The following is a 27,670-nucleotide window of genomic DNA, read 5'->3' as shown; positions in this document are numbered from 1 at the left end:
CTCTAACAGTTCTCCAGCAGCTGTCCTGCAATGCCCCATTCTCTGTGACAATGACTGCTCTGGTCACCATTGTAAACACCGGGGTCATGGAGACTGGAAGCCACCATCCCTCCCTTTAAAACCTCCCGAGGTATTTTTGAAATGCCTTTTCCTGATTGCCCAGCTTGGTGAACATACCTAGCAGCTCTCCCTTGTTATGTGCAACTGACCAGTTGACCATGCCAACTCCATGCAGATCATTGCGGGTACCTTGGAGGATCCTGAAAGAGAGACTTCTGCTGTGAACAGCAAGGAGGAGGACGGGACAGACATGGCTGGGGTCCAGCCATGCCACAAGTCAGGACCTGTTCGAGACTCCATCACAGTCTAGTCACTCCTGCCATCCAAGCAAGAGGAGTGTAATGGAGGGGAAGGGACCTTGGGGTAAGTGTGTGCATGCATTTTTCCTTACAATGCTTAAATTTAAAGATGGCATCCAGACCATTGCCCTATACTTGTTCCCATGGAATAGGGAACAAAATTTTAGTCTTTCATGCAACCATAATTCCTTCCCCCTCTTCCCCTGTGGTGGGGCCATATGCACCATGGCTGCAGCTGGAGAGCAGTGTTCTGCAGAGGTGCTCCAAAGCTGTCAATAAGCATATCTTATTAAAAGTTTTTATGGGAAGAAAGGAAGGGAGTTTTGAAACTTATCTTTTCCTTTCTTTTGCGACTGTAGGTCCGATGGTACAATCCAATCCATCTGCTCTTATCAGCAGTTGCTGCCTTTGCAGACTTGAGGGGTGCCCCCCCACACCTGCAGAGTGACTGACCCTGAGGAGGAGGAGAAAGAAGAGGACTAGGGAGTACTGTTCAGCTAGATCCTGAAAGCCAGTGCTGCATTGGACCAGAGGCACCATCTTTCTGAACTGCCGGGAGGTGCTCGACCCACTGCACTCCACCCCTTCTCCCAAGCCCCCACCCAGCTTCTTTCTGCCCCTGCTCTGCCCCTCCCCGTCTCTTCCCACCCCCGCTCCATCCCTGCCCTGTTTCTACCTGCCTGTTCTGTACCCTTCCCAAAGCGTGCCCTGCCCCCGCTCCTATCCCTCCCCGGAACCACCTCCTGCACACCGCTGAACAGCTGATCGTGTGGGGGGGAGGCTTTGGGGGTCAGGGGGAGGAGCTGCTCGGGGGGCTGTTAGTGAGTGCATTTTTTTCCCTGGGTTCTCCAGCCCCGGAGCACCCACAGAGTGGGCACCTATGCACTGGACCATGAACAAAGCGCCTTGAGGACCAACATGGCAGACTACATGGAGAAGGAATGAGCAGACAAGAGCAAGTACTATCAGGAAAAGGAGAGGGAGATGCACCAGGACAACATGGGGCTTCTCAGGCAGCAAATACAAATGTGCAGACCCTGGTTGACCTACAGGTCCAAAAATTGCAGACTCCCCATCTTTTGCAGTCCTTAGAGAACTCCATGGCAGCAGCTCCCTATGCTCCCCAACATACCACGTGGCATCAAGGGCCACACCTTTATCCCTAATCACTCCATGCGACAGCTAGGCAAATGACAGCTTCCTATAAACTGACCTGCAAGAAATATGGCTGGTGTATGTGTAGCCACAACAGGCTACATTTGTGCACTGCAATGGACAGAAATGTCTGCTGTAAAGTTCTGTTCCATTAATCTATGTTAAAAGTTCTTATTGCACGGCCTGTGGTTTTCTGCACATTAGTTTTCTGCACTATCACTCAAAACGTTTCTATTTTTTAAAAATAATTTCATCTTTTTTAGTGTACAACACGTATTGCAGAATGCGTAGTGGGGCTCAGAGCATACAATGGTTGTACATGTATGACACCACAGAGCTCAGAGGTTCAGGAAAACACCAAGTCATATTTGTAAATGTACAGCAAGCACTGCATAATTCATGTCTTCAGGAAAACACACAGTGAAGACTATAAATGTACAGCAAGCACAACACAATTCCTAACACTAACCAAAGCTTCAGGATGAGAGAACAGTCTAGGAGAGAACATTAGTGTGACTGACCTTTATAGTGCTCTTTTGAAGCCTCCATCAACTGCATAGCTCCATGTTGAGCTCTTGTAATGTGGTCTTTGTGTCTGGCTGTTCAAAGTCAGCAGACAGCTGCTTCACCTCTGCCCATCCCGCTGCCAGCAGCTTTTGCCACTTTGCCTCACTGACATGACGCAGGACGCAATGGGCAGCTACAACCTTTGGAATATTTTTTTCACTGAGATCCAATCTAGTGAGAAAACGCCACCAGTGTCCCCTTCAATCTACCAAAAGCACATTCAACAGTCATTGTGCATCTGCTGAGCTGATAGCTGAATCTTCCTTTGGGGCTGTCAAGATGGCCAGTGTATGGCTTCATGAGCCAGGGGAGCAAGGTCTCCCAGAGTCACTATTGGCATTTCAGCGTCTCCAATGGTAATCTGCTGGTCGGAAAAGAATGCCCATGCTTGCAACTTTGAACAATCCTGTGTTCTTAAGATGTGAGAGTCATGCACCTTCCCTGACCAGGCCACATGAATGTCAGTGAAGTGTCCCTGGTGATCCATCAGTGCTTGCATAACCATAGAAAAGCAGCCTTTTTTGTTGATGCACTCTGTAGCAAGGCGATCTGCTGCTGAAGTAGGGATGTGCATGCTATTTGTTGCCCCTCTCCAGTTCAAGAACCACTTTGCTTCAGATCCATGCACTATGTCCTGGACATTGCCCATAGTCACTGTCCTGCACAGCAGGAGATGATTAATGGTCCTACACACTTGCATGATGATGGCCCCCATTGTGGATTTCCAAACTCCAAAATGATTGCCCACTGAACAGTAGCAGTCCAGCACTGCAAGCCACTCACTTCTCCAGCGATGTAATTCAGGTGTCTGTGTGCTCAAAGGCTGAGGGGAGCTCAGCACACAGATCTAGGATCTGGCCTTTCACATCCAAAAGTTCTTCAGCCACTGTGCGTCATCCCAAGCCTGCATTACAATGAGATCCTAACAGTCAGTGCTCGTTTTCTGGGCCCAGAAGCAGTGTTCCACCATCTGCATCTGCTCTTCGAACACCACCAACAAGCTTGAATTCTTTTTGCTCCTCAGCAAACTGTCCTCCAGGAAATCATCATGTTCCCCCTTGTTGTGGTTCTTCATCCAGGTCTGCAAAAAAAAAAAAAAAAGGGAATCATGCGTCCCATATTTGCAATGTTCATGAGACTAGGGCAAAGCATTGTGGGATCCAAGCTTCTGTTAGAGAAGATAGGCAGTGAAAAGTGATGTGCAGGTTTGTGGGATATTTTTTAAAAAGTGCAAAAATTATGGGATACGGATGGTGTTCTGAGATAGAGAAAGTTGTATGATACAAACTTGATGCCTAGGTCCCAGAGATACCTGAGCAAGTCATTTCTATCCCACGAAATGTTGCAAAAAGTTCCCAAAAGGCATTGCATTAGATGGTGGCGTGTGGCACACTGGGATAACTACCTGTGGTGCACTTTGCATCAACACAAGTACTCCTGCTGAGTGTCACAGTGCTGACACAAGCTGCCAAGTATGTTCATACCTGAGTGTTATACAAATTTTGATGGCTGTACACCAACATAACTTGTGTAGACCAAAATTTGTACTATAGACATGGCCTTAGGCTCCTACACTACTTAGAAACTTCTGAAAATGTTACCCTTAGTTTTAGCACTGGCTGATTCATGTTTTTGTTTTTCCTCCTGATATCTCAGACTGAGTCCTCAATGTATTGGATGCGTGGGAAGAGTGAATGAAGACCTATTTAACAAAATGTATTGAAGAGGGAGTAGGGAAGCCAGGACAGCAGTTCAGATTAGGAAAGAATGAGAGAACTAACAACACACGTGCCCAGTATTTCCTCAGACGCTTTGCTTGTATGTTATATCTCCTTCCCATATTCTTATCTGTCTTGCCAATTCAGAGTGTAAGTTCTTCCGGGCAGGGACTACATGTCCTGTAAGGTCTCTGAGACACCTTGCACATTTTGGGGTGTTGGGTATACAGTGGAGTTGCATCATACGCACATTTAACTTACGCGAATTCAACTATACTGTCAGGATCATTAAGCACTGGAATGAATTGCCTAGGGAGGTTGTGGAATCTCTGTCACTGGAGATTTTTAAGAGCAGGTTGGACAAACACCTGTCACAAATGGGATAATACTTAGTTGGCCTTGAGTGCAGGGGACTGGACTAGATGACCTCTCAAGGCCCCCTCCAATCCTATGATTCTATGATTCCCTCTGGCAGGGCCATCTTGCTCTCATCCCCCTTCTTATTGGCTTCGTCAGCCTTCCATCTCCCAGGGTTTGTCCAATCACAAGGGTCAACACACACACCCTTTACTGGCAAGGAGAATGCACTGCAGTCTTCCCCATCTCTCATCTACCTGGAAAGAATATTTTCCTCCTTTTTCATCTGCCCCATTGACTCAGGTCACATTGACTTTATTCAAGAGAGCAAATAACCCATGTTAGTCAATTTTATTAGTTAAAGACAAAACAGTACAATACAGAAAGGAAAGAATTAATACGACAGCAATTCAATTTTGAGAGCAATCAAAGCACTCACTACCTGTACCGGGACACAGTACTAATGTCTTGTCTCTTATTGGTTTTCTATTTGCCTTTGCCAAGAGCTGAGTTCAGCTTTGAAAAGTTTTATGGAAGATGTACCTTAGTATGAGCAGAACAACATTCTGGGGAAAGCATAATACATGTCAGTTAACAAAACTACCCCGCATTCATATATTATATAATGTACACAGTATTAATGCCCTTTGACATTAATGTGGTGTGTGAGGTGCTGCAGCAAACCTGTGGGGAGATCCTGGACTGGGATAGTTGGGACTTCCATGGGTTTGGATTGAAAGGCATCAGTAAAGCTATGGAGTGTCTAAGCTAGAGTAGCAGGGGGTTCTGCAAGCCATGATTGAAATACTGTAATATTCACTTCTACAAATCAAAGGATTTATTGGGAGACTGCAAGTAACAACTCCAGCATACTGGACTTAACTTCCTGCAGCTCCCCCAATTAGATACAACAACATAACATCAAAACAAGACAACAACTTAGCATTAAGATAATGGTACAGCATCACTTCAAGGAGTTCTGCCTCTCCCTGCTAGCACTTTCCTTTCTTGACAGGTAAGACAGGAGAGTATCCAGTCCTTAATATCTGCAGCCTTGCCCAGACAAAAAATCCTGTTGGATACCCAGGTCAGCTCTTTTCATACCTTAGAATCATAGAATATCAGGGTTGGAAGGGACCTTAGGAGGTCATCTAGTCCAACCCCCTGCTCAAAGCAGGACCAATCCCCAATTTTTGCCCCAGATCCCTAAATGGCCCCCTCAATGATTGAACTCACAACCTTGGGTTTAGCAGGCCAATGCTGAAACCACAGAGCTGTTCCTCCCCTCTTAGGAGGCCTGTTGCTTTGTTATCATGTAGACACTCCAGTACTACTCTCTGTAAGCTTGCTGACAAAGCACTGCTGTTACCCTCCTGCACCAGCAAGTTGGTGTTTCATTGTGTACACACAAAGACATTAGACAAAACATAAAATACTCTTGCTGGAAGACTGCAACATAACTACTTTATTTTTTAGAATTCAAAATGATAACACACGGGAATCCAAAACCAGAAAGAGACAAAGCAGGCTACTCCATAAAACAGAGAGTCGCCACTCATCCCACCTTACTCTAGGCTGTCTGTCTGTAGATTGTCTCTGATCACACACTTCTCTACAGAACCCCCTGACTGCAAGCAGAACCAGAAACACTCTTGAGAATTTAAAGTGATGGATCAGAAGTTTAATACTGTTTTCTATACTCCTCAGTTGGTAGCTGGATCAATAGATAGTTGTTCCTGAACTATGCTGAACCTCCCCAGTCTGGATCTCCTTCAGGAAGTTTGTTGGTACACCAGAAATAACTCAGAGCTCTTAGACTGTTCTTGCCAGATGATGTCACAAGACTAGTCTGAGTCTATTCTCACTGCCATCATCCAGCAGAGAACATCTGCATCCAGATTTTCCTTTCGAGGTATATGGTGAATTAAGACAGTTGTGAATTCATCTCCTCAGGTGTCCTTTGGGTTGTGCTTTGTAAGAAGCCACTGTAGGGCACTGTGGTCTAGGTACATTGTGAATTCTGTACCTTGAGCCCTCCACAATAGCCGTACACTTCATTTCTGTAACCAAATACTTGGTTTCCCTCTCCATTTAATTTGCGACCCCAAAAGCCACCAGTCTGTGCCTACCAAGTTCATCAATTTGTTCTAGAGAAAATCTGACAGCAGCCTTTGAGACATCACAGGTTACCACAAGTGGACAAGATTGATCTAGGAATTTATACCCAGCATGGTTTAGAAGTCCTTCTTTCAGTACTTAAATGCTTTTTGGTGTTCTAAGTTGGTCTTAGTTGGTATAATTGCACTGTCCACTCTGAAATTTTGTATAAATCTCCTATAAAATCCACAAAGGCCCACAAACTGTTGTACCCCTTCCAGGTTTGTAGGAACCTTCCAGTCCTTTATAATGTTCTGTTTCATGGGCTGGGGTTCAAACCCATCCTCACAAACTATATGTCCTAGGAAGGGGGTGCAACTCCTTGCAAACTGACATTTGTTTCCTGCAAGTTTAAATCCTGACTCCTTGAAAAGCTTTAGAATCCTTTCCACTCCTACCAGATGTTCCACCCATGTTTATGGAAACAAATGAAGTCATCCAAGTACATGAGGATGTCTTCAGTTCTCAAAACATGGGTTAGATCATTCACTACCCTCTGAACCATCCCTAGGGCATTCATGAGTCCAAAAGGAATCTGCAGAGTTGAAACAACAGAAAGGGTGTCAAAAAGGTAGTTTTTCCTTGATCTTCAGGTGCCGCATTAATCTGAGGGTATCTGAATATCAAACCAAAACTAGAAAAATATTTTGCCCCTGACATTTTATCCACTGTGCTATGTGGGGAAGTGTGTAGCTATCTTTAACTGTGAATTAAGGGTATGTCTACACTGCAATAAAAGACCCGTGTTATGGCTGCGAATGGCCCGGGTCAGCTGATTTGGGCTTACAGGTCTAGGGCTGCGGGGCTATAAAATTGCAGTTTATATATGCGGGCTTGGGCTGGAACCCGAGCTCTGAGACCCTAAAAGGCAGGAAGGTTTTTGGAGCCCAGGCTCCAACCTGAGCCGAAACATCTACACTGCAATTTCATAACCCCACTGCCTGAGCTCTGCGAGCCCAAATCAGCTGACCTGGGCTCTGAGACTTGGTGTCGGAGGTTTTTTATCACAGTGTAGACATACCCTTAGTCTCCTGTAGTCAATGCATGACCTCTAGTCTCCATTGGGTTTTTTTACAGTTACAACTAGGAGTGCCTAAAGTGCTGTAGACTGCTCAGTCAGGCTATCTTCCAGCATGCGATTTAACTACTTGTTCACTGTGACATGAATCCAGTGTGGGGACTGCCTCACATGAACACTCTCTGGCTTAAGCACAATTCAGTATTGTGCTCAGTCATATCTCCCAAGGTCTTCACTATTCCTGGAGAACACACCAGCGTATCATAAGAGTAGTTGTTCTAATTGCTTCCTTCTGATGCTTCTGTCAAGTCAACCTCTAGCGCTTTTGCTGTCTGGGGCTTCACAGCTTTTGACCTCTGCCCCGGGAGGCTTTCAGACACCAGCTACATTGGACACTATCCTCATGGTCTGTTTTTTTCACTAGCTGCACTTTTGGATCAATCACATTAATTGCTTTTACTCAGAACTCATCCTTTGGTCCAGCTCAAAACAGAGTTCTGCTGAGCAGTATTCCTGACTGGATACAGATAGCTTCAAACACTCCTACAGGTCACTACAACAGACCTGTGTCCTTAGGGATATTATTGCTTCACCACTGGCTTCACTACTTTATTCTGAGACACCCCAGGGAGCAGTTCCTCTCTGCCACCTTGTAGGCATGGCAGAGGCACTTCTAAGCCCCCAAGAGTTGCCCCCGAGGGTCCACACTTCCTCCTACCCATATCCAGCAGGGAGTAGCTGAATATTGCCCAGGGACAAGTTTGTCTGATTAATACCCCAAGAGTTCTTGTGATTCCCCTGGATGAAATCGCTCCCAGTACAGCAGCACTAAAAATATTGGTCAATGCAACAAAAGACTGTTTAGTATGCAGAGACCCCATGTTCAATGGAAGCTGGATTTCTCCTGTTACTTGCAGGGGCTGATGATTAATAGTCACCAATTTAATCCCTGCACGACATTGTGTTTCTTTTCAGCACTGAGGGTTCTCCATGGATCAGACTTATTTCAGATCCGGAGTGCAACATCATTGTGATTTTTCAGCCATCAGTGCCTCCAGGCACCTACAATGCAAAAAAACCCCAACCAAACAAAAAACCCTCCGCAGCAGCGAATCTGAGAGCCCACAGCTGACTTGGGATTGCGAGACTCATGGTAAAGGGCTAAAAATAGCAGTGTAGATGTTCCCACTTGAGCTGGAACCTGGGCTCTGAAACCCAGTGGGGGGCTGGGTTATGAAGCGAGTTATGACGTTCCCTTGTTAAACTGTTTATAAACTGACTTTTCACATGGGATTCTGCCATAGCTTGCCATTGGGCACGGACCCTCTCTGCACTGGCAGCTTCAGATTCAGTGCAGGAGGTTGTGCTTCACTCGAGCCACTTCTCTGCCAGGGTGATGCAGAGAAAGCCCTGTCTGACAGTGTCCTCAGTACACACAAATAACTGTGCAGGGATTCCCCTCCCTGCCCCCTCCTGGCCGGCCATTCCTTCAAGTATTTCAAAAGGGCCATTCTCCCCTCATAGCGGTTGTATAAATGTCTGCATAGCTGTCCATAAAAACCACGAACTACACTGGTAAAATGCTCTGGCGTCACATCCCAAAAACACTGCTTGGTATTGTGCTGTTTTCTCATCGGTCCACTCCTTGACAGAGAACAAGAACTCAAAGTCTGTCAAGTGTTCGTAGAGTCCAGTCTCATCTGCATGACCAGGAAACTTCTTCTCAGGCAAAAGTGCTTTTGCCATCTTGAAGCTGCTGTCACCAGTTGTAATATTCACTTACCAGAATCACAGAGATTTTATTGAAACACTGCAGTTACCAACTCCAGCACTTCCTACAATCCTCCTTTCCAACCACATTTGATACAACAACAATATAATATCAAAGCAAGACAACAACGAGGGGCTATCTACACTAATCATTACAATACATTGGTAGAGCTCTAGGATTTGAAGCTTGTTCAAGGGAGCGGGTGATACAGGACTAGAGTAATAAAGAATTAAAGGAGGGTAAGATAAGTAATACCAATCAACATGGGTTTATGGAAAATAGATCCTGTCAAACGAACTTGATATCTTTGATGAGATTACAAGTTTGTTCGATAAAGTAATACTGTTGATGTAATAGACTTAATCTTCTGAAAGGCATTTGACCTTGTATCACATGACATTTTGATTGAAAACCTAGAACGATATAAAATTAACATGGCACATATTAAATGGATTAAAAGCTGGGTAATTCACAGGTCTCAAAAAGTAATTGTAAACAGGGAATCATCATTGAATGGATATGTTTCTAGTGGGGTCCCATAGGGATAATGTCTTTGCTCTATGTTATTTAGCTTTTTTATCAATGACCTGGAAGAAAACATAAAATCAAGACTGATACAATTAGCAGATGAGACAAAAATTGGAGATGTAGTAAATAATGATGAAGACAGAAGACTTATACAGGACCATCTGGATCATTCGGGAACCGGGGAGCAAGCAAATAACATTCATTTTAATATGGTAATATGTAAACATATACGTACATCTAGGAAAAAAGAAGTAGGCCATGCTTACAGAACATGGGACTCTATCCTGGAAAGCAGTGACTCTGAAAAAGAATTGGGGGTTGTGGCAGATATTCAGCTGAACATGAGGTCAGTCTGACAATATGGCCAAAAGAGCTAATGTGATCCTGGGGTGCATGAACAGGGGAATCTTGAGTAGGAGTAGAGAATTTATTTTACCTCTGTATTTGGCACTGGTGTGACCATTGCTGCAATACTGTGTCCAGTTCTGATGTCCACAATTCAGAAGGAGGGTTGATAAATCGGAGAGGGTTCAGAGAAGATCCAGGACAGTGATTAAAAGATTAGAAAACCTGCCTTACAGTGAGAGACTTACTAAGCTCAATCTATCTATCTTAACAAAGAAAAGGTTAAGGGGTGATTTGTTTATAGTCTATAAGTACCTACACGGGGAACAAATATTTAATAATGGGCTCTTTAATCTAGCAAAGAAAGGTATGACACAATCCAATAGCTGAAGGTTGAAGTTAGACAAATTCAGGCTGGAAATAAGGTGTAAATTTTTAATAGTGAGAGTAATTAACCATTGCAGCACTTACCAAGGATTATGGTGGATATTTCATCACTGACAAATTTTAAATCAAGATTGGACCATTTACTAACAAATATGCACTAGGATTTTTTGTGGGGAAGTTCTATGGCCTGTATTGTACATGAGTTCAGACTAGATCACAATGGTCCCGTCTGATCTTGGAATCTATGAACCTATGAGTTGCCATACAGGCTCCATACAGGCTGCTGATGCAGCTCCTTATGCAGCTCCCCGGCATTCTGAGAGGACCACCTAGATTTTCTCAGAATGCAGATTATCGTTAGGCAGTGTAGTATATGTGGATGCACAAACTTGGTTGGCATATGGTTGTGTTGTGATAACAGCTGTTGTGTAGAAACAGTTCAGCCGTGTTTGTTATATTTGTGCAAATTCAAGTGTTACATATTGGAAACAAAAGTTATACTTTTGGTGTTCTAATGCTCACCACTTTTTAAAGAAAACAAAATATGTTCACATCATTTTACCTCAAACATATCAAGTGACAGGTTTCAGAGTAACAGCCGTGTTAGTCTGTATTCATAAAAAGAAAAAAGAAAAGGAGTACTTGTGGCACCTTAGAGACTAACCAGTTTATTTGAGCATGAGCTTTCGTGAGCTACAGCTCACTTCAAGTGAGTAATTGATGTGTCAAAGCGTCCATTAATAATTGGTCTATAGCAATTCTGAGTTATGAACACCAGTTCTTAAACCAGCCACTTTATCTCCTTCAGATACCTTGGAATGAGGAAATGGCTTTTTTGGGGGGTGGGAGAGGAGGTAAATGTTATGATTTCATTTTTCCTTTGCAGGGAAAAAAAAATCTGTGTTACTCTTGGAAAGACAAGGGAGGGAACTGAGGTGTCACGCAGGTAGCTGCCAGAAACATATATGAATGCAGCCCAGTTGGCAAAGAGCAAATGATTGGTCCTGCCTGTCAACTCCATGTGTTTCCTGGTCTTTATTCTCTGCGGTGTTTCCACATGTCACAGAATAAGTAACAAAGCATTAACCGTAATTGCAGGCTTCCCACCAAAATAAAAACACAGAAAGCTCTGCAATTTAATATTTGTAACAAATTATGAAAAGATGACTCAGTGCTCCTGAATAAATGCCCAGATTCACCAGCTTAACTCATTAAGGCTTCTGTTCTGGGGGGGAGGAGGGGAAACCAGGACTGAGGCTATTTAGATGATGTCATGTGGTAGACAGCACTTAAAAGCCATATGGGGAACACAGAATGGAAGTTTTCTCTCCTGATTCTGGCTCCCAAAAAATGGTGCAGAGATTATTCCTCAGATCCTATGTGACTAGAGCTGCAGAGCTATTGTACCAAGGGGCAACACACATATTCTCCATATTTCAATATATATATGAAAAACCTTAAACCCTTGGCACACACACGTGATGGAGTCTCTGGGCTGTTGTCTGGTGGATTCTCTCCCAGGTTGTCCTGAATACAAGGACAGACTGCATGATTTTCCAAAAGAATATGCAGTTTCTGGAAAAATCAGAATTTTCCACAGAAAAATTTTGATTTTGCCAACAATTTTCAATTCTCCATCATATAAGGGCTTGTGACCCAGTTACTCTAACCCTGCCTGGATTCCCAGTGGTTATTGGTCTGTGCTAGTCTGGCTTTTAAACTTACTGGAGATGGGCTGAGGAGGAGGCAGTGTCCAATATAGATATGGATGAGGTCCCAGATGGGGGTTTGATCATGTAAAAATCTTCTAAGCTGTTCATGGGTGATTTCAGCTGCCACAGAATCTAAGCCAGAAAACAGGCCTCTTCTAACGTGCAACCAAAGTGACAGTGCAGGGATTTGAACCCCAGTCCTCCAGGGACAAAGCGGAGGTTACACTTTTAGATGCAGGTCTAAAACTCCAACCCCCTCAAAAAAAAAAAAAAAAAAGAAAGAAAAAGAAGTGTGTACAAGGCATGAGATTAAATTGTTTATTCCCCACATCTGCTTGGATTCTTAGTGTGGCTATCCCCACTATTATTAATATGCTTTACCACATTCTGGGTGGGAGTCAGCCTTGAATTTAAAATAAAACAAAACCAACAGAATGAAATCACGTTGTCAATAAATATATTTTGTTTCATTAAAACTTACAGTTTATTTTAATCAAACCTCTCAAAATTGACTCTGCAGAGTGACTGTTCTAGATAAAATACAGTAGATCATGGCAGGAATGGATTCCTGCAAATAAAAGTAAAATGGCTTTAAAATGAGGGGGAAGGGCTGTTTTATTTTAATTTGCCTGTTTTGCAAACTCTCTGAGATCTGTCAGAATAAAAATGCTGTGTAAAGCATAAACATGATCTACGATGCAAGACAAAATTTATAATATGCTTCTAAAGTTATGTAATACGGAAAACAGAAAGGCAATTAACCCAGCGAGGAAAGGAAGTTCTGCATTCAGCAGAGCATGCTTTCTCATCCTTGAAATGATGCAGCACGATGGAAACCAATTACTGTGGAGACTACTAGTTTCTTGCATGATGTATTGCCATGGGAGGGGTTGATCTGATAGATGCATTTTTTTAAAAAATCTATTTTTAAATCCATTTGGGGAATGATGACATTTTCCATTTTGTTTTTAGGAAAAGGAAGTTGCTATCCTTCCCATATGTTCTGAGATCAGTTTAGTCAACACGAGGCATTTGGAAGTTATTTTGTGTTTTATACTAAATCATTCCAAATGCTTGAAAAGTAAAAGATCATATTTGTGTGTGTGTGTGTAGGTAGGTAGGTAGGTCCTCAAAATTGGGTGTCTAATGTAACAGTGACACACTACAGAAAATCCCAAGGTTTGTGCTATAACATGAAACCCCCTTTTTTCTGGTATCAGTTGCGTCACTAATTAATTTAACTCAAGCCCTACCTTTCTATCTATCTATTTTTACATTGTACCTTACCTGCTGCTTACTTTCAGTAGTTCCTGTGTAACAGATCCCGTTCGTCAGTGGGCGGGATCAAACCTGGGGCCTCTGGAACTTAGTGCATGAGCCTTTACTGCATGAGCTAAAAGCCAACCGGCTGTTAGCTAAGGCTGTAGAGCAGACTCATTTAACTCTCTCTCTAAGTGGTCTCGGTGCCACTAGATGGGACAGAACACCACACCCAGGAGGTGCATGGGTTACACCTGCATGCCCCATTCAGAGCCATATTATTATTATTTATTTGTTTGTTTCTGATAGCTCACACTATGTGCTAGGTTGGAACTTTCCAAGCATAGCATTGTATCATGCGCCCATATAATATCAGATGTCACATGCATCTGCTCCCTTCCAAACTTATCATCCATCCACAAAGTATGATACCAACACTGATCTTCAAATTCCCCTTGACCTAAGTACACACAGTATCCACATAAGGTATGTCATAGGATAGAATAATGCACCACGGCACACTATAAGATTGACCTTGTGATTCTGACAATATTATTATGCCATGTAATTGTACACCATGCAAACTGTTTTAAAAGACTCAAATGACACTTATGCACTTATGCACCTAATTTGCATTGACCTCCCAAAGAGCTAACAATATAATTGTAGGGCTGGTCAAAAGTTTTTTGTCTAACTTGTTACTTGATGGAAAATTGGGTTTTTGACTAAACAAACTACTTTGGTTTTTTTTTACCAAAAAAACCCCCTAACACCTGAAAACTGAAAACTTTTATGGCCAAAATCCCCAAATTTTCTGTCCAAAACTGAACATTTTTGGCTGAAAACCAAAAATGTCAATTCTGACATGCCACTGCGGTGCCTCATGGGAGTTGTTGTTTGCTTGCCTCATACCACCCTTTTCCCCTTTGGGCCTGGCTCCCCAACCAGATTAGATTTCCCATGATGTGCTGTAGGCTTGGGACTCCCATTATGTAACACAGCAACTCAGCAAGAAGGAAGACTGTGGGAGATACACCATGGGAATTGTAGACCAGCCAAGAGCCCAGCTCATCCAGGGGAGAGAACCCCTTTGTTATCCACCACTTAGGCAACAGAGGGGTCAGCACAGTCTGATTCTGAGAAGGTGGATCCTCTGGCCTGCAGGGCTAGATATGCTGGTATCCTGATGTAAGGATGAAATTTAATAGTGAGAAGTGTAAGGTCATGCATTTAGGGATTAATAACAAGAATTTTAGTTATAAGCTGGGGACACATCAATTAGAAGTAACGGAGGAGGAGAAGGATCTTGGCGTATTGGAGGACCACAGGATGACTATGAGCAGCCAATGTGATATGGCCGTGAAAAAAGCTAATGCGGTCTTGGGATGCATCAGACAAGGTATTTCCAGATAAGGAGGTGTTAGTACTGTTATACAAGGCACAGGTGAGACCTCATCTGGAATACTGTGTGCAGTTCTGGTCTCCCATGTTTAAGAAGGATGAATTCAAACTGGAACAGGTACAGAGAAGGACTACTAGGATGATCCGAGGAATGGAAAACTTGTCTTATGAAAGGAGACTCAAGGAGCTTGGCTTGTTTAGCCTAACCAAAAGAAGGTTGAGGGGAGATATGATTGCTCTCTATAAATATATCAGAGGGATAAATACCAGGGAGGGAGAGGAATTATTTAAGCTCAGTACCAATGTGGACACAAGAACAAATGGATATAAACTGGCCATCGGGAAGTTTAGACTTGAAATTAGACGAAGGTTTCTAACCATCAGAGGAGTGAAGTTCTGGAACAGCCTTCCAAGGGAAGCAGTGGGGGCAAAAGACCTATCTGGCTTCAAGATTAAACTCGATAAATTTATGGAGGAGATGGTATGATGGGATAACATGATTTTGGCAATTAATTGATCTTTAACTATTCATGGTAAATAGGCCCAATGACCTGTGATGGGATGTTAGATGGGGTGGAATCTGAGTTACTACAGAAAATTCTTTCCTGGGTATCTGGCTGGTGAATCTTGCCCACATGCTCAGGGTTCAGCTGATTGCCATATTTGGGGGTAGGGAAGAAATTTTCCTCCAGGGCAGATTGGAAGAGGCCCTGGGGTTTTTTTGCCTTCCTCTGTAGCATGGGGCATGGGTCACTTGCTGGAGGATTCTCTGCACCTTGAAGTCTTTAAACCACGATTTGAGGACTTCAATAGCTCAGACATAGGTGAGAGGTTTATTGCAGGAGTGGGTGGGTGAGATTCTGTGGCCTGCATTGTGCAGGAGGTCAGACTAGATGATCATAATGGTCCCTTCTGACCTTAATATCTATGGATCTATGAAAGTGAGAAAACAGCTTAGTCAAAGATTGTAACTTGCTAAAGTAAAGTTTTAGCCACTAGAAAGCACGTTTTGTTTCATTTTGTTTGTAACTCTACCTTTCTGTTTTTCTCTTACTTAGTATGACTTAAATCTCTGTTCTTTATTAATAAACATATTCTTCATTTTCCTGTAAGCCATCTCAGTGTGGTTATGTTGAATTAAAAAGTGAGTCCTCAGCTAACCTAAGAGGATGGTGTGTACACTGTCTCTCTGAAGGCAGCAAATTTAATAATTTCTGAGTGTCCAATGAGAAGGACTGGGCACTGCAGAGAGCCATCTCTGGAGAACTCAGGAACTGGGGTTCACTGATTGTTACCTGGAAGACAGAGTTGAGACTGACAGAGTCTCCAGGATTTTGCTGGTGAAGCAGGCAGATTGGTGTGGAAGGGAGCTGATACACCATCTAGTCACCAGCAAAGCTCACACTTACTAAGGCAGAGGAAAAATAACAAGAAGTCCTTGTGGCACCTTACAGACTAACAAATTTATTTGGGCAGAAGCTTTCATGGGCTAGAACCCACTTCATCAGATGCCTGGAGTGAAAATACAGGAGCAGATATAAATACATGAAAGGATGGGGGTTGCTTTACCAAGTGTAGGTCAGTCTAACGAGATAAATCAATTAACAGTAGGATACCAAGGGAGGAAAAATAACTTTTGAAGTGGTAAGAGAGTGGCCCATTACAGACAGTTGACAAGAAGGTGTGAAGCAGAGGAGTAAGACACTTATGGTTCTAGGCTGTCCTGAGGTAGGGTGACCAGATGTCCCGATTTTATAGGGACAGTCCTGATTTTTGGGTCTTTTTCTTATATAGGCTCCTATTACCGCCCACCCCCATCCTGATTTTTCACACGTGCTGTCTGCTCACCCTATCCTGAGGAGACTGTCACAAGGCGCATCTCCAGTATCAGTAGGATTAGATTAGGTAGAGCATGTAAGTGGGGACACTGACATGTGTTATGTCTATTACTCAAACCTGTATGCTCCTCGCATATTTCACTTTTCAGAGGTCTTATCACAGGCAGGTTCAGCCCTGAAGACCAGAGGAAGAAAAAATTGTACCAATTAAAGTCAACCCCAATTCCATAGCTACAGAGTCAAGGGAGAATTTATACTTCACGAGAGTCCATAGAGCATTGCTCCAGTGATATCAAAGTTGTCACACACAGATGATTGCAAGTAGAGCTGGTTAAAAACTTTCAATTTAAACTTTTTTTGAGAACAAAAAATGGGTTTTCATCTAAAATAATAGTTTTGCAGAAAGTGTCCGTTTTGCTCAAAAGTGTTCACATTTTCATCTGAAAATCAAAAAACTGAAAACCAAATTTTCAGCCAATATTTTGGGGGGGGGGCTGAAAGTTTAATTTTGATAATTTCTAGCAGAAAATGGTTGGTTGTCAGGTTTTTAGTTTTTTTCTGGAAAGTCAAAGTTTTCTGACACCGTCTTCCCCCTATTTTCCAACCAGCTCTAATTGCAAGTTCCAGATTTTTAAAACCTGGGCTTCCTTTTGTGTTTATAATTTAAGAGCACAAGTTTGAATCCAGAATTATGTGCAAGTGCAAAGTAGGTCATTTTAATATCCAAGTACCTGATATGAGGGCACAGTCAAGTATTCGTATGTCTAAATGAGCTCATCTACAAAACTGCAGGTGTAAAGAGGGAGTCCTGATTAAGGTCTCATTCAAAATCAAGGCCCAAGTTGGCATAACCATAGTTACAGTGTTTGCTTCGCAATTTACATTTTGGGCTCAGTTCGCTCATTTTGATCCACTCCTGTATATTTCTGAAAAGGAGACTATGTGAGAGGTGTTCTGAGCTGAAATGCTTAACTGAGATCCTGATCTTTCCTCTTTCCAGCATGACTTTCACATTTCTGCTATGGATGCGGAAAAACCCTTGGACAGTCAATTTTATGAAGATTCTTGTCCCTGTGAGAGAAAACACTAATATTGTAGCTAGCAGCTTTGTGGAGATCAGACCTGAGAATCTCAGAGGAAGAAAACTTTCCTTTTATCACTAAGTTGGCATCCTTTTCTGCTGCCTTAGCCCCCATGCCATGAATTCACAATAAAACATAAGAGCCTTCCTGTTAAATAAACCTATATATATATGATCTTCATCTTCTTATCTATGCAGCCCTTTCTTACTCAGTCCAGGTCGCTACATGATCCACTGTGGTTAATGCAACAGGAATGTGCTATGTAAAATATAATCTACAGAATGTATCCAGAAGAATAAGGCAAAAAGAAATTTCTGTGACAGAGATTATTTGCTTTTCAAAACCAGAGCATGCAGCTGGACCAGATCAGAGACACCAGGCTCAATGCAACATCCTAACCCAGACGCGTAGGCTCGGGAAGCAACATATGCCAAAGGGAAAGCCAACCCTGGGAGCTAAAGGTACCTTTCCCCTAGGTGGAGGAGGTAGTATCTTTTGTTGGACCAACTTCTGTTGGTGAGAGAGACAATTTTCAAGCTTACACAGAGCTCTTCTTCTGGTCTGGAAAAAGGATTCTGAGCACCACAGCTAAATGCAAGATGGAACAGAATGTTTAGCGTAAGTAGCACATATTCTAAGGGACGGTTCAAGGCAGAGTGGCACATTAAGACTTATGCAATCATAGGCGGGAAAAGGGAGGTTAGTGGGTTACAGATTGCTATAATAAATCTTAATTCCAGTGTCTCTGTTCAGCCCATGATTTTCAGTGTCTAACAAAGTTATGAATTTAGTTCCCAGGCTTGTCTTTTGAAAGTGTTGCTCAGGTTCCCTGTGATGATGAGAATTGATAGGTCAGATATAGAGTGATTGCTTTGTGAAAAGTGTTCACCCACAGGCAATAGGGTGTTTTTGTCTTTTATCATTTTCCCGTGTGAGTTCATTCGAAAGCATAATGATTGTCTCATTTCACCCACATACTTGTTTTGGGGGCATTCAGAATCTAAACTGCCTAGCCCAAGCTTCTTTGTATAGTCCAGTTAAATTTTGAAATGTATTCTTTGCAAAGTAAACCCAGACAAAATTCCTCTCCCCTCCTGGTGTGTAGACACTATAATGTCTTCCTCATCCTCTGGTCAATTTGCTTTTTTTTATTGGCTTAATCACTTTGTTTACCTTAGATGTAAATGTACTTCTGTTGTCTTCTGGCCTTAGAATCTATGAATTAACTTTGCAGTTAACCTCATTTTCCATAATGAGCGGAATCAGAATTCTGAATCTGAATGCCCCAGAATTTTAGACCATTGCATTTTTAGCCAATCTCTAGCTAATATCATCTGGAAATTTTCCCATTTTACAGGGACAACTCTGCTCACTTATCACATTTTCTGTCTTTCTTTTCCTCCATTTATTTAAAAATAGGGACCTTAGCATAAAAACAGAATCATCTACCCCTGGAATTCATCTAGCCCTGCTGCTTATTCCTTACCTGAAATCACAGTCTCCACAGTAGGGCTTAAATTCTCACAGAGTATTTCCTGGAGCCCCGAGGCTCAGGGCTTCAGCCCCACAAGGTGCACCAGAGCGCGGGGCTTCAGCCCTGCGGGCGTGCCAGAGCTCAGGGTTTCAGCCCCGTGGAGCAAGCCAGGGATCAGGGCTGAATCCCCACGGGAAGTGCCAGGGCTTGGAACTGAAGCCCCGTGGGAGGCACTGGGGCTTCCGTGGGTTTGAAAATATTTACCGGAGCTCTGCCCAGGATGGCTCAGGTTGAATTTAAGTCCTATTCCACAGCATCCACTAGCGATGTGATAAACATAAACAAGAGTTCTGACATCAGTGAGGGATGAAAACAAAGAAGCTGTTTTCTTGAAAATGCCCCTAGAAATAAAAAATGAGAGACATAAGAAAACACAGGATGCCATATGGGCTGAGTAGTGCCACCCTTACCCACAGCACATTATTATTGTTAAATAGCTACATTGTGGTAGCACCTATAGGCCAACCGGGCTGGGGCCCTATTGTGCTAGACACTGTACAAAGCAAGAGAAACTGATAATCTCTGTCCCAAAGAGCTAATAGTCTAAGTGCCAGTGACATTTTTGCCTAAAGAATTGTCAGAATTCAGAATTGTCTCCACATACAATAGAATGTTTTTCATGAAGCATCAATGGGTCTTCAGAGCACTGATTCAGCAAGGTACTTAAGTGCATGCCTTGCTTTAACCACATAAGTAGTCCCAGTGACGTCTTCGAACTACATGAGTGCTTTAAGTAAGGCATGTGCTTAAGTACTTTGCTGAATCAGAATCTAGAACATGACATTTCTGAGCTCATTCTCATTCTGTCCTCCAGAATAGTCTTAGGACCAATTGCATAATTAAGCCACCTCTCTATATCTGTGCTATGTTTGGTCAAACATATAAAAAACATAAAATCAAATGGCATAAGGGACATTTCACAGGCTGTGAGAATAGATTAACTCCAGTAGCAGTTCCACAGTCTGCCAAATTAAGTGTAGTGGAATTATTTTATGGAAAGAACATTCACAAAAATCAAAGCAAAATCTAAATGTGGTGTAAAATCAAATATGTAGATGAAATCCATTCAAAATGGGTCTTCACACTTTCCCATTCTTGCATGTATATTGCCACCTTGGAAGCCAGGGTGGAAGCTTTCTCTTCTTCCTTCTCAACCATAGGTTTTGTCAACACTTATATTAATATTTTGCTTTAGTTCTTTTAAAAACTTTTTAAAGTTAATTGAGTGCCGATGAAAGATGGCAGATTAACAACCCTGTGGACTGAAGATCAATTCCAAGGGGGAGTACAGCACAGGTGGTGGCATTGCAGGTTTCCCCATATGCCTCCCACAAATGGCAGTGAAAAGGAAATATTTTTTCACACAATGTGTGATTAAACTGTGGAAATCACTGCTACAGGAAGTTGTTGAGGCTAAGCACTTAGCAAGATTAAAAATGGGAATGGACATTTACATAGATATCAAGAATACCCAGCGTTATCATAATTGTTTATATATTGTGTAGAAGGAATATTTAAACCACATGCTTCAGGGTTTAAGATAATCTCTTTTAGAGATAAGGATGAGACCTAATGTTGGGGCGGATTCACATCTTCTTCTGAAGCATCTAGTTCTGGCCACTATCAGAGACAGGACACTAGCCTAGATTGACCTCTGTTTGATCCGGTATGTCAATTCCTATGTTCCTAAGGCCTTCCCTCTGACATGGAAGGACCATCTCTATAGCTAAGAAAAGAATTCACTTCACACGAGTTTTTCCATCTTTGCCTTCTCTGCTGAGACTACTTATAAATAACATTACTTATATAGTGCTTTTCATCCATGGGTCTCAAAGCACTTTACAAAGGTGAGGAAGTAATGTTATTGCCTTCTTATGAATGGGGAAACTGAGTTCCCAAGAGCTGAACTGACTTAACAAAACCAGGAAAAGAACCCGTCTTTTTCCTGACTCTGACAATTTGTTTTTTCTTTTAACCGTAACTTCCCAGCCACTCTGAAAGAAGCAGATAATTTCCAGTGTGTTGTAAAGTAGCATCTCTGCCCACTGAATGCTGGCATTCAGCCGGCTGCTTCTCTCTCATCAGGCTCTGGCTTCTTGCACTGGGATTGCGGTGGGTTCTACTTTGAAATGAGATGCTTGAGAATGGTTGACACCTGCGGTGCTTTGGCTCTCGGGAAAATTTGTTAACCTTCAAGAAAAGTCTGGGAGAAGGGGGATTCTTAAGTTTTACAAGACAGTGAAGTTCTCTTTGGTTCCTTTAAAAAGCATTAGCAAAGGTCAGATTAACAAGTCAACAGAGAAACTAGATATGAGCAAGACTCCCAAAGTTGATGCAGAAAAGAAAAAAGGTGGGTGGGGACTGGGTGTGAGGGAGAAAGGCCCACAACACAACATTGGCTCTGATCCTTTCCCCCTTGTCAGGCCTGGGGCACTTGATAAGGTGAAGGGAAATTGTAAAATTAGACCTGGCAACCTACACAGAGAGGCCCAGTTCAAGGCCCTTGGCCTGAGGCAAGCTGAGAAAGTTGAGGAATTGTGGGGGAAAGGGGACTTGGCAGCCTAACTTCCTGTGGCTGTATCCAAGGCTAATTAGTTTTCAGTGTTCTGTGTGTGTTTGAATGGAAATGAGCCAGCACTGAGAGGCACGGGGTGAGGAAATCAAAAACACATGGGCTGAAAAAGAAGGAAAAAAACTGTCCTTTTTAGCTACATTTTCTTTTTCAGGAGGGGATCTCATCATTTCGTTTCATGAGCACTAAATCACCAAGGCTCCCCTGTCTATCACATCTCACATCTGCTGCAGAACTCATTAAACATCAAAAGGCTGCCCTATCAGTTCTGCTTAGTTAGAAGGCTGAGTTACTAGAATTCTAACCAGGGAAGATTTTGTATGTTTTTAATAATAGCTTAAGGAACTTCTTAGCACCCCATAAATTACTTAATGCAACAAACTCTTCCTGTGGACCAGAAAATGTTTTACAGAGAAGTTGAATGCTGCCTTAACATAGTTGTGGTCAGTCCACAGTTACAAACAGACCAGATTAAGTGAAACTTTAATCCACATTTCAATTTCTGATTTGTTTTCTTGCATATCATCTTCAAAATCCCTATGGTTGGTTGTTATTCCTATGCCTGGCTAACTCTTAGTTTTACTTTTCTATAGCTATGTAATAATTTTGTAACTTGAATTTCTATAGCACTTTTCACCCTGAGGGATCCCAGGGTGATTTACAAACATTAAAAAACACTTTATTCACCACTGAAATGTAGCCACTTCTATCATACCATCATAGTATTGAATATGCCACACAACCAGAGTCCATGACAAAAATGTATATACATAAAGAGGCAAAAGCTCCTGTGGGTATTAAATGATTACTCTTAAAAATACCATTATAGCTGTTAAAAATCTACTGTGTACAGACCAAGTGTGATTTTCAAATGCTCATTACTTAGACAAAGCAAATCCAATTTTCACCAGAACACTCAAAAACTATTCTACTCAGTGAGGGCTATTTCCTTGCTTAATTTCAACTTTCTATAGCTGCTTTTGCACTGGAGCTGTTAAAAATGGTTGCAAGAATTCTTTCTATGGACTAGAAAAGTGTATTTTTCACTTTCTTTCGTACTTGAAAATGACTGAACTGCTTTTGTTCATACTTTCTGGAAAAAAATTGACCTTTGGATAGACTTGATAGACTTGGATAGACTTGAAAATATCCACTAGGTGAAAATTTCTGAAATTACAAGCATTTCAAACAAGGGGTTAGAATGAAAACAGTTATGCAACCTTAACTATAGTAGTCACTCCCACTACACTGATAACTATTAACAATGTCACACAAGACTGTAACTATGATTGCAGCTTTCTCTTTTCACAAATGAGGTGGAAGAGATACAGATGTTCAGACTCTAAAACTCAGCATCTCCTCCTATTCATTTGTGTGAGGGAGTGCTGCAGGTAAGGATAAAAACCAAAGAACTTAGAAAAATCATCAACAAAGTATGGTCAAAATAATAGAAAAGAGACATATGTAAGCATTTCTCTTTACTTTTTCTGGTCCTTCTGCTAGGACCTCTGCCTGGCCTTTCAAACTTTGAAGGATGGAGATTCCACCACCTCCCTAGGTAACCCATTCCAGTGCTTCACCACCTTCCTAGTGAAATAGTGTTTCCTAATATTCAAGCTAGATCTCCCCAACTGCAACTTGAGACCATTGCTCCTTGTGTAAGAGTCCTTTACGCTCCTTGTGTAAGAGTCTTGAGACCATTACACTCCTTGTGTAAGAGTCTTCCTTCTAAAAATATTTTAAAATATTTTCAGAAATCTGAAATGTAAAAGTTATTAAAAGTAAAGTAAAAGAAATGCAAAGTGGATAGCACTAGCCACACCGAGGTTTGTATAATTTAGCTGTTTGTGGACTTAGTGGCTAGCAGAGAGCCCCAAGATATTCATTTATCCATATGCAATGTAGTCAGTGGTTAGCCAGCACTTATATAAGGGCAGATGAGGCAACATGGTACAGCAGATAGGCCTCTAGACTAGACGTTAGGAGACAATGGGGCCCTAACCTGCTTGACCTCTGGGAGCTAATACAATACAAATATTTAATCATCATCATCATCATTTCCTTTAGCTCAAGTGATAAAGATCTGTGCTTTTGATGCAGTATACCCTGGCTTAGCTAACATGGTGTCTGTATGTTTTATGGCCACAGTCTGTTATGAAGTGCACCCCAGCTGAGATCTGAACTGCTGTGGATCTGTCATGACAATTAACCTTAGAAGTTTGGGATGACCAGGAGCTGTAGTGATAATGTTTGTACTGTACGTGTATTCACACAGCAGGGACGGTACATCGAAAGTTTTGCTTGTGCATTTATTTACAGTGAGCATTTGCTAATAACAGAATGAAACCTGGAATGGATTATTTAGAGGCAGCCTTTTCTTTGGTTGCTCCAAAGTGCTAGTCAGGAAGTTGGAGAGATGATCCTAGGACAATACACACCCCAGATTCTTTTGCATCCATATTCCAGAATCATTTGACCTCTCTGAATGATAATAAAACCAAAAGATACCTGGGAAGGTACCATTACTGGGGCAGGCCTTATCAAAGAGGTGGGGTTTGCATTTAGACTTGAACATGGTCAAGTTCGGACTCCACCCAGTGTCCTCTGGTAAGGTGTTCAACAGCTGGAATCCTCCTTTGGAAATATTCTTCCCCTGCACTCAAGACTCTTCTTTAAGCTGTTGCAGATGTGTATTCTACTCAGGTGCGTGTGCGCCCAGTGCACCAAAGCTGGAGAACTTTGCTTAGCAGTATCTGTCAGAGTGGTGCTTTTGCTCTCTAGCCCTCATAGCTCCTCCCATAACTACGTAAGGGTGGTGGTGCCCAGACTCCACTCAGTTCCTTCTCACCGCCTGCAGCTTGAGTTGGAGTGTTCATTGTAGTGTTCAGCTCACCTTTGTTATCACAGTGTTTATGTGGTTTACTCTATAAATAGTGAGTTAGTTTAGTAGTACCTTCAGTATAAATTTAGTGTGGTGTTGTTTAAAATTAGAGTGTACCCTGGGGTAATGCCTTCTCCAGGTTTCAAATGTTGTCCATTATGTGGAGTTGCTATATCTACTAGTGACCTGTAGATTTTATGTTTATTGTGCCTTGGGGAAGGGCACATTAAGGAAAGGTGCTCTGTTTGCAAGTCCTTTAAGAAGAGAATGCAGGTGGTGAAGAACTTTCGTTTGAAGCAGCACCTAATGAAGCAGGCCATGAGGCCAGCATTCTGGCTGGGGACCACCACATATCGTCAGGTGCCCCACAGAGTGCCAAAGCTGATACTGACTGGGGCTTGGATTCTTCACCCAGGAAAAAGAGAGATCACTCCCCTTCCTCTGATCCCCCAAGGAAAAGAACTCACAAAATGGACCAGGGCCACTCCAGAGTCTGAAGAGATTTCTTCTCCTTGTCTAGAAAGAGTGCAGACTGGCACTGTGAGTCTTCTGGTACCCTGGATAGAGTGGGGCTGTCAATCTTCTCGCCTGTTCTGAGGCCTAGACTCCATACCATTGACTTCAGTACCACACAAGGGGTATCTGTGGCACCTGGGACCGATGACAGTGATGTCGGCATCGACAGTCTCCACACTGCTGACATAACAGGAGCAGTGAACTTGTTGTGCCTATCTCTTCCTAATTCACCACTGATTTAAGAGCATTTGACTGGTGACCTTGTCTTTACTGCACTGGTGACAGACTTCTTGGTGTTGGCACTCTGGTCTACACTGCCTCATACCCAAGGCCCAGAGTTTCAGTCAGCTTAATGTTCTGTACCAAGGGGACTGCCGGCATGGGGCTATCTTCGGTACTGACAACAATTCCAGCACAGACTACATTTGCAGGTCCAGTACCAGCTTTGTCTTCTGCACCGATGCCAGCTTCAGTGCTGTTTGTACGTTATCTTCAACTATTCCACCATTGGTGCCAGGCTTGTTGGACTGCGGGTGATGAGGCCATTTGTTAGCTCTGCCTGGAGTCCCTCCTCCATTACTACTGGACTACTTAGAAGGATCTTCAGGATCAAATGCAGAGATGTCTCCCTTTCCTTCCCTGTACTGCTCTCTGAGGTTTTTGAAGCCATTTAGGGATCACCATCAAAACCAGGATAGCCACTGCTTCTGCAGAAGGGAAAAAGTTTCCTGGCCTAGATCCTGCTGGCTGTACCCCTCCTGACAGTGGCCTCTATGGAACCCCTATACGGCTCCTCAGATGGTGATGTCCCAATTGTCCACTTGTTCCACAGTTAGATCACCTGTTCTTCTGGTAGTCTCTCCAGCTGGGCCACCTGTGCTACAGACACAGACTTGGGAGGAGGGGAGGCTCCCTTTGATCTGATGCAATCTGAACCCTTGATACAGTGAGATGTGTTACCGCAAAAGATTCTGGTGGTTCCACTTCCCTCTTCTTCCTCTTCACCAGACAATGCTACAGAGCCTGAGGCTTCCTCTCTTCTACCAGAGGATTTTAAATCATATCAAGACCTCTTGAGAGGAATGGTATAATCACTGGGTATTCAATCTGAATTTGTTCAGGAGAACACCCATAAGTTAGTGGATATTCTTCAATCCTCAGCTCTCAGGAGAGTCATTCTCCCTATGAATGAAGTGATATTGGAGCTTGTCAAATCTCTATGGAATACCCCAGTCTCTAAAATGCTCACAGCTAAGCATGCTGACAAGAAATATTATCCCCATTCAGGGTTTGAAGTGTTTTTCTCACATCCACTCCCTAATTCCCTGGTTGTGGCGGGCAACAAATGAAAGGATATGGCAGGTGAGGTATAAATCTACACCTAAAGGCTAAGCGTCTACAAGGTTAGATTTGATGGGGAGGAAATCCTGCTCATTACAAATGCACATTGCCAACCAGTAGGCATTGTTAGCTAAACATTGTTGTAAATTAGGACATCATGTCCAAATTTATGGGAATGTTACCAGGATCCTTCAGGGAAGAGTTTAAGGCGTTTATTGCAGAGGGCTGTCTAGTGGGCAAGACATCTTTACGGTCAGCTCTAGATGTGGCGGATGCTTCATCCAGCCTTATGGTGTGATGAGGAGGACAGCCTGGTAGTTACAGAACTCTGTCATAGCTCCTGAGCTTCTACAGACTGTAGAGTACTTCCCATTTGACGGTCAGTTTTTGTTTTCTGAGAAAACTGATGAGACATTGCATTCTTTTTAGGAGTCCCATACTACTTTACAATCTGGGGGTGGGGGGATTACACCCAGGCCTCAATAACACGTCATTTTGGGGGTCAGCCACAACAAGAGCAATATTGCCTCAGGTGATAGTTCCATTAGCCGTTCTCAGTCTAGTTTTAGCCAACCAGCCTGTTCTCCACCACCTTTGGGCACGCAGCGTATTTGACTTTCATGTCAAGAGCAGCATACCAATTATGAATGTTTCCACTTGTCACCTCAATTCTGGGACAGGCTGGGTAGCTTCTACAGTCCTGGGAAGCTAGAACAATGGGCAGATAGGTCCTAAGCACTGTGGGATTGGGTTATGCCACATAGTCCCTCTCTATCCCTCTATTCCATTCCCTTTCCCCATCCCTTTTCCAACCAGCAGGCACTCTTATTAGTCAGTGCTTTTTCAGCAGGTCCAGACTTTCTATGCTTTTGGAGCTATAGAGTTGGTTTTTCATCATCATTGGGGAAAATAATTCTACTCCTGGTACCTCCTGATCCCCAAGTTCAAGGGAGGGATGATACCTAGCTGTCATCTCCACAGTCTCAACAGGCATATCAATTATATGTGTTTCTGCATGGTTACCCTGGCTACAATTCTTCCTGCATTGAATCACAACTTGTTTACTTCTCTCAATTTTCAGGATGCCTATTTCGACATGGCAATTTTCCTAGGTCACAGGAAGTTCCTGTGATTCCTGGTTGTTGGTCAGCACTCTCACTGTATGGTTCTC

The sequence above is a fragment of the Natator depressus genome, chromosome 1 (assembly GCF_965152275.1).
Source record: "Natator depressus isolate rNatDep1 chromosome 1, rNatDep2.hap1, whole genome shotgun sequence".
Taxonomy (NCBI): domain Eukaryota; kingdom Metazoa; phylum Chordata; order Testudines; family Cheloniidae; genus Natator; species Natator depressus.
This window is presented reverse-complemented; position numbering follows the sequence as displayed.